We start from the raw sequence: 8,914 nt of genomic DNA on the forward strand, positions 1-8,914 counted from the left end.
TGCTCCATCTAAGCTAAGTGTGCTTATTTAATATTCTCTTTCCTTAGCTTTATTTAATTGATTTTCTTTTTGTTATTCCAATCTGATTTGATAAGAGGAATTATTATTCCCTTTCTTTGGAATCAAAATCAATTAAGGCAAGCCCTATTTGGTTTAATTTAAAATCTATTAGAATTAGAACCATTGTAATCGAGTACTGGACATTGAACTTGGACATTCAATCATCTACTTTGGTTCTACCGGGCTGCTACAACGAAGGAGATATTCAGGTATTTTACATTTAATTGTAAATTCCTTTCTATTTTGGTTTCTTTCAAGATTTGCCTAAAAAATCTTATTGTATTGGTTTTCTGAGGAGAGCCAGGAAAACTCAGAAGTGGGGTTTTTTTTAATTGTGTAAGCCCACATACAAAGACACAATTATAAAGGTTTTGGGTGAACCTGAGAAAACTTATTTTTAGTGAACGCTAATATCCCCTGTGTGAGGATATTAAGAGTGGAGTAGCATTTTGTGTGGCTGTTGTTTAACAGTTGGTGAACACACAGGCAAACCACTATAAACCCTTGTGTTGTGGTTGAATGATTTATATTTCTAATCTTTAATTAATTTTTGTGGGATGTATGTATGGTGGTGAATGTTGTAATTATTTAATTCAAGCTTTGTGAGAATGTTTTAATAGCTTAGAATTTATTTTCTGCTATTCCTTTATAAGCTTGATTTTCTATTTCATTTGAAAGTTGTTCCAGCAAGGTTGCCCTGCCAATTTTATGGTGTATGGCTGTCCCTAGAACAATACATTTTTAATTACAAGTTATTTCAATTCAGTTTATATTTATTATTGTATTCCTCTTCGGTTTGAGACTTGATACAAAGATCTTTCTAGAAATAAGGTTGACCTACCATAAACTCTGTTTTTGGTGTAAGGTTGTCCTTAGAACAACGTTTGTATCAACCTCTCAAGATCTGAATTTTGAGGTTATTTTAATTTATTGTATTGTGATTTACTTTGGCTATCATTTTTTTTTTATTTTCGCTGTTATTAGTTTTATTTGGCATTGTCCTATTCACCCCCCCCCCCCCCCCTAGGACATATAGCTTGGCCTCTTCACATATTATGAGTAAATAAAATGAGATGAACTCATTTTTAAGTGTCTAGCAAACAACCCTGTATATAATGCATGAAAATGTTTCCTTGTTATTGTTTCTATACATTTTTTTTATATTGTTGAATCTTAAAATTTTTTATATTGAAGCATGTTTTTAACCCTTTTTTTTTCTAGCTGTGCATTTCTTGTTTGAGCTGCTGTCTGCTGAAAATCTTGTGGTTGCTGGAACAATGGTGCAGTGTCCGCTTATTATCCGCTTGCTTGCTCCTTGCACTGGAGGGGCGCATGGGGGAAGAATTTCCAATCTGCTGAAGTTGTTGCAGATCTTTAGTCACGGTTCTGTCTCTTGTGTAGCGGTTGCCACTGTTCTGAGTGGCCAAGTGAGTTTAGCTATCTGTCCTTTGTTCAGGTATAGGCCTTTTACAGGTTTTGGCTTTTTAGTGTTGTATTTGTTTACATTTAGCTAGGTGTGGCATGGTCCCTTTTTTTGTATTGCATGTCCTCTAGAGACTCACACAACATGTTGAATCTACTGGTTTTCAAATAGTTACGAGACCAGAGCTACTTTTAGTCTAGTCCTCAGTTACTTTGTGCAGCTGCAACTGGCTTATTCCGTGACCCAAACACAGTATGTGGTGTTGGCTCTTTTACCAATTGCTAAGAGCCTAACCAACTTGCCAAAAGCATTAGAACTCATAAACCATTGGGGTTCATAACATAGTGACTCTTGGACTCATAAACCCTGCACTTACACAATATACTTATTTTTACATAGTCACACGCCCACATCACACCACATGGGCACTCAAACACATGATCTTATAGTTGAAACACAATCTGTCTAAACTGAGCCATGGAACCAAAGCATTTTATGATATATACTTCCACATGTGAGGCCAGCATTTAAAAAAAAATAAAAATAATCATGGCACAATCTAAGCCACAATGCAATGTACATTATGATTTATGAGTATGTCAATAGTTTATCACATTTTAGTATTTATAACCCTTAACACGCCCTTCTCTATTTGCATCTTCACATGTAATGCAAATTCTAATGTGGCAAGCTTGTGGGACATTTGAACACTAGGTAGAGGGGCTCACCATCAAAATGTCCATACAAAAATCAGGATAGTCTACTCATCAAGCAATGCACACATGGATATTGGATGTAGATCATGAGCAAGTTTTTATTCTAAAAGATAGTAACTGGTGGTTCACATGATGATTAAACAAATTATTGGTATTCTTTCATAAGTTACATGGATATTGTAAAGCACGTCTTGGTTGATATGCGAGTAGGATACATGGATACATGAGGGGTATGTTTAACATGGATACCTCTAAGAACTTATGGTGGTCTTGAAATTTTGCTCGTCTTACCTCTCATTTGTTGCAAGAGTTAGTTTCATGACCCAATATTGGTATTTCTTCCGTAATTAATCAATGCCTATTGCTTTGTACTGTAACAGGGTTGCGGGAATTGTTCTCCCAAACAGATGGAAACCATCCAGTTCCAAGGATCTCGGTGATGGTCAATATGACTTCAAATTCTGATCCTTCCAAGAATGATCAGAAATCACAGGAGCCTACAGTTCTGCCTGGCCCATCTGTGGATGAAATAAATGTTGCCAATAAAAACTTTATGACTGATGGAGAGTTTCAAATTGCTGGGCCTGAACAAGAGGTTTGTGTTCTGCCTCTCTCACATTGCTTGGACTTTTTCGTTGTCTGGATGTAGATTTCATTCATATCATAAGCACACACAGTTAGGCTTGAGAGTGTTGTCCAGTAGGCAGGTTGGTTATATTTACTCTGGAGCCTTTCTATTCAGTCCATTTGACATGAGATCCTCATTTCTACAATCCAATGATCTTCTAATCATAGTATTGTTTGTCAGCCGAAGTTATGGATGAGGTGCCTACAGATGAAATTGATTTGTCATGGTTTTCTGGCAATTTACGATGGGATGACTGTTATAATGGTCATGACCGTTAGAGAATATCCGATGGCAACAACTTTAGAGACCGTAGCCAACATTATTTATCTGACAAAAGCAAGGTCGTTTGATGCTTTCTTTAATACTAGTAATTTTTTTTTATCCAGATTTCCATCATTATTTAACTGCACAAATGTGGCCAATGGGAAGCTCGTATGGGGCAGTTCCTTGGCAAGAAGTGAGAGTCCCTGGATCCAATTCATCTTTATAGACAATCATCTCTTAGATGTAGATTTTTTTGGTGCATGGTTCAGTGTCATCATCTTGAACCTGAAATTGGGTTTTGGAACTTATAACCAGGGTCTTTTAGCTCCTCTTCATTTTGTTTGCTGATTCTCACTATATTTTAGCTTCTCTTCTTCTTCTTCTTCTTCTTCTTTTCCACTTTCGTGAGGCAGATTTCTAGATCTTGCAGACCTTGAACATGTTAGCTTACTTGAATTTCACTGTTTTGTTCTTTACATAGTTTCCTGTGGCTCCACATATCCAGGTCTCATCTTTTTGTGTAGGGCAAGAATCTGATATTTTCTTTTCTTTTTGTGCAAGGTGAGAATCTGATATTTTCTGTTTTTACTCTGTAGATGGGAGTAACTGCTGATCTACTAATGGCTGGATAGATAAATGTTGGAGTATCTTGGATTCATCAGCTGAGCATTATTGCCTGGATGACTTATGGAAGCAACAGTTAAGAGTTAAGTGGTTCATGTTTACAGGTGGTTGATTTGTTACATGTCTTTCGTTTCATTCTTGTTTTGTTTGTTGAATAGGCTTTTTATCGGTCTTGTTCATATGTATTAGAGATCAAGGAGTTTTATCTGTTTTTGTCTCTTATGCATTCATGCAAATTTGAATAATTTACAGTTTATAGCTAATCCAACAGTTCCTTCCATGTTAAGTGAAAGGAAGTGACAAACCATAGTCTATTCAAATTTTCTTTTCTTCACTTGCGTATTCGTCCGAATTTGGTTTGACTTCTAAGGTTTATAGCTAATCTACACCATTGGACGTTGAGTGCTTTATGCTAGTTCCCTATGAGTTATGCACAATCGTTGTTATTAGGTTTCTTGATTAAAATCAAGGAGTTTTATTTCCCTATGAATGTAAGTACATGTGTAGCTATAATCTTGGGCCTTGGATTAAATGTTGTGTTTTATCTTTTGAACAGGTTTCATTTGATTTGACAGAGTATATGGAACAACATCCAGAAGCATCTAACTGCCCATTGTTCGAGGCATTGAGAGAAACAGGAACCATTTCATGTTCGCCTCTGTTTCGAGGTTCCTTTTCGGTAGGACTGGAAAATTTAAATGGATGGATAATTAGGGTGGAAACAATTGATGCCTGCTCAGTTCCTCCAACCAAGGGACATCCAATATACTAGAAGAGGGTTTGATCTATGGCTTGAATGAACTTGGTTAGCATGGGATGCTTAGAAGCATGGAATGAACTGTAAGGTCCTGATGCATCGGAACTTGAATATTATCCCGATGCATCTCATTTGCAAAATGGAGGCCCTTTTTTGTGGCAAATCTGGACTATTGGTGTGATGGTTCCCACTATGGATGGATTGTCTCAAAAGATTTCAAGTTTGGAATTCTAAACCATTCTAGCTATGACTTTAGTTTAGACTGCTGTTGTTTTCTTCTGATGGTTCATTATGTAATCTACCGATCTCAGACTTGGGAGTCTTCTAATCTGAAAGATTTTTAGGACCACCCACCTAGTGTGGGTTTCTTCAAATCAGCAGCTGGACCCTAAACAGTGTACCCTACATGTACAAAGAGGTGCATTGGGACATCATTCATGTTATGATGAACTGTGACACAGTAATATAGGAAAAAAAGTCATTTAGAGAACTCCAAACCTTTTGTCCATCAGATTCTTTAGTTTGGGCTGATATAGAAACCTTGGGTGGATGCTGCACAAAATGTTCATCTGCATTTGAAATCACTATTTGAATTACAGTTTTCCTGCTACAACTGTAAAATAGTGGATTCATGCTACCTTTGTTTACATAGATACAATTTTACATGTTCCTGTCTCGCACGTCTTGCAGAAACCTGTGCCTACTGATTTTATTTTTATTTTTCAATTCTAAGTTGTCTTTCTTGTAGCCATATGACCCAATTTGATTGTATTGCTAGACTAACTAGAGTAATAATGTCTTATCCTTTAATCAGTGGTTTTCGAGGTGTGTATGATGTTGAGCATTTCGTCAAGTCACTGAGGTATGATGTACGGATTGTTGAAAGTAAAATAATCAGCAATCCAAATTTGAAGGGAAAAATAAGATGGTTAATGCTATCTTCTTAGTGCAATTTCTCAGTTATGCTCCAACATATTAGAGCCCAAGGGCTCCTAGGATTTCTTTTTCTTCTTATGCTTCTTAATATGGCCTGATTTTTTTTTTTGTCCCTTACATCTTCATGTATCATACAATTTATCATGCAATGCTAGGACTGTTTTCAGTTTGTAGGGCTGTTTTCTTTTGTTTCTTCTATTTGGATATTGACGGTTTTCTTTTTTCTTTTTAGATTATTATTTTGACATATTTCAAAGAACTCAAGTGGATTTTTCTTTTCTTTTCCTTTTTTCCTTTCTTTCTGGAAGACGACTCTGAAATGGCATTTGGTTGTTTTTCTTTCTTTGAATTTGGCTTTCCAATGCTAGAAACCAATAACTTTCATTTTGGGTTTTTAAATTCCTAAGGCCTCAACTGCAAAAATTCAAAATTCAAATCCATTTTTTGGATTTTTGGATTCAAAATTATTTGGCATTTAGAGAGCCAAAGTTTCTATGGCCTAAACATGGATGACCTGACCTTTTGTTGTGAAGATGTAGAAAGAAATAAAAGAGTTAATTCAATAGTGAGATCTTGCTCAATCTCATCTCAAGGGCTCATTTATATTTACTACTCTAATTCTCTATAACTTTCTTACTTTATATGCTTCACATAGCTTCTTACATGTTGGCAGGTTTTAAAATGGATGTAATGATTACGCTTGAGTTTAAAGCAATCTTAGACGTTGCAGCCACTGAGAAGAGAGATTCTGAAGATGGTAGCAGATATTTGTGTAGTTGATGATATCATATGATGAATTGATGGTTGTTTATTACATTATAGGTGGTTCTGAGACCTGATAGTCATGTGATTTTATTGCTTCAAATCTAGTTCAAATGCCATAGTTGATGTTGTTGTCTTTCTTAGCAAGCATAAAATTCCATCTAGTCATTTCTCAGTTTTTCCTCATTTTGATATAACCTTTCATTCAATGTAGACAGTGGATGTATTTTTCTCATTAACTATTTGCAGGCCACTGACTGAAAAGCTAGGATCATTCAACCAAGAAGATTTTCGGCATGTGTATGGTTGGGCCTATGAGGCCAACAACTTGCATCACCAAATCTGGGCCTGAGTTGTATGGAATTTAGAACCATTGATCTTCATTCATGCGGTGGTCTTGTTAAATATATGAAGTTTTCAATTGTTTTCACCACTCATGTCAAGGAGATTTTACTATATGAATATGTGGGAGCATATGCACCCAAACTGTCTGACCCAATTTAATCAGATTTACTAATTGGGGTTGGATTCAGGCCCATGAAACCTGAACTGATAATAAATCATGCCTAGATCAGATAAATGAATTTGTAGCCTTTTCCTTTATTTGATTATATTTATCATTTAAATCATATAAAGGCAATCTTTAGGTGTGGGATTCTAACTCTGAACCTCTCTGTATCCAAAGCCATTTTGATTCTAATTCTGAACCTCTCTATATCCAATTCCCTTACTCTTGTCCAGATACGGATGCACCCTCACAAATAGCTTTGGTATGGATTCTTAGTGGTGAATTATTTGTTAAGCTATTTATTATTTTTTATGTTGATACACCAGGATGTAGCTACCTTGGAGCAGCAACCAAGCTGCACATTGTCCCTAGAAACATCCCTTTCAAAGCAGAATGTATGCAAAGAAAAGGTGTGTTGAGGCTGCTAGAATTAGGGGGAAATATCCAGAGAGGATTCCTGTAAGCATTTACTCTAACTGGTAGTCATATACTGGTTCTTCCCCCTCATGCAACAACTATGAGAGGTGGGTCCACAGTTATAGACACCCATTACTCTGTTTTGAAATTTGCACAATACACTGGAGCTCATCCAATTGCAGGGCGGCACACACCAGGAACCTTCAGGTTCTATTTATGAATACATGATGCATTTTGAAAAGGATAAAGCATTAGCTCAACGATTCCAGCCTGTGTTGATAAACGAGCTTAGCCAGGTAGCCTTTTCTTTATAATTTTTATCTATTTAATAACTTTTAATATTTCTACTTTCAAAGTCACCAAATGAATATTGGCAAGAAATTAGAGTTGTTCAGGCAATGCATGAAGTGGTAATTGTCTTTGAGTCTTGCCTAATATTTCTTGAGTTTTGTGATTTGGTTTGGAAATGTGCAACATTTCATTAAGCTGCCTGGACAACAATTGTACATGAGGCCCATCTTATGAGATCGTGAATACTAGAGTTTTGAATGTTTGTTCCATCTTTTATGTAACTAAATCTCCCCTGTTTATTAAACAGTTGGAGAAACACCGGAGAGTTGATCAGGAGCTGAAGAAGCGTGTATTGAAGTTGGTATTCTGTCTTCAAGAAGCTCGGTCCCAAACACGGAAGCTTTAAAGGGTATGTGAGATAACAGTCAAGATTGCTTTCTCAGATGATAAGGATTGTCTGGTAGTTGTAGTTTGTCCATTTTCATTGGATGGCATTCGCTTCGAGTTCATTGTTTGGGGTATTCATGAACTAGAATTGATGAGTCCACCTACTGCACTCCATTGTACAATTTAGGATTAGTTTGATGAACTACTTCATAAACCCATTTTCATGCTAATTTTATGTTTCATAATTGGGCTGTCTCATAGATCCAACTAAGCATGCATGTTTGGATTGGGAAAGGTGATACAAAATCATATATTTTTTAGCCTTCCATATATTTTGCAGGTCATGGCCAACTTGAAAAATAGCCTGAGTTTTTCACGTAATGTATCTAATTTGTTTTTTTTTTCTTCTATGAATTGTTTATCATTTGAGCTAATGGTCTTTCAGGAATGGGCCACAAACATGGGACCCAAAGACGATCCTTGGTTGAGGTCATGGATTTGATCACAAATCATCCAATTACGGAAAAAGAGGCCATTATTACTGACTCAATCACGATAATCAACCTTCACATTAAGGTAACAAATATTTTATATATATATATATATATATATATATATATTTGTGTGTGTGTGTTTGTTTTTTAAAGTAAGTCTCAATTTCTTAGTGTCTGGAAGGAAACTTCTCTCTTATGCATGGAGTTTATAGGAACCCAATTGTCTCATGATCCAGACCATTGAACCAATGTCTATCATCATCAATGGATGGACCATGTTCAAAAAAGCTTCTCACCTGTCAATAACTTAAGCTGAATTTCCAGAACTTCAAATTCTGGGTTCTTCTACATGCATTTCCTGAACTTCAGAATCTGGATTTTGCCCATTTTCTGGCAAACAAACATCCATGTCAATAACTTGAGCTGAATTTAATTTCCCTACCTCAATGCCAGCACTTGGACTCTCGCTACATGGAAGACCATCTTCTGTAAATTGATGTCGATCTGCCGCAACTTCCTCCCCTTCACTAGCTTATAACTTTGAAACTGTTTGCTGCTTCTCATCTGAAAAAGTAGTCCCTACATCTTTACAACTTCAACTTCCTCATTTTTGTCGTCTCAAGCACCAATGCATGTGTTTCCACTAC

The 8,914-nt window shown here is 36.2% G+C and overlaps 1 long non-coding RNA gene across 1 annotated transcript; it reads left to right on the forward strand.

Annotated features, from left to right (window-relative positions):
• The first annotated feature begins 6,791 nt into the window (after positions 1-6,791).
• LOC131233098 (uncharacterized) lies at positions 6,792-8,084 on the forward strand. The gene is made up of 3 exons (XR_009165089.1): positions 6,792-7,391; positions 7,694-7,795; positions 8,035-8,084. It is a non-coding gene; the product is annotated as an uncharacterized LOC131233098 (long non-coding RNA).
• Positions 8,085-8,914: the final 830 nt, after the last annotated feature.

Source organism: Magnolia sinica, chromosome 18, assembly GCF_029962835.1.
Source record: "Magnolia sinica isolate HGM2019 chromosome 18, MsV1, whole genome shotgun sequence".
NCBI classification, from domain to species: domain Eukaryota; kingdom Viridiplantae; phylum Streptophyta; class Magnoliopsida; order Magnoliales; family Magnoliaceae; genus Magnolia; species Magnolia sinica.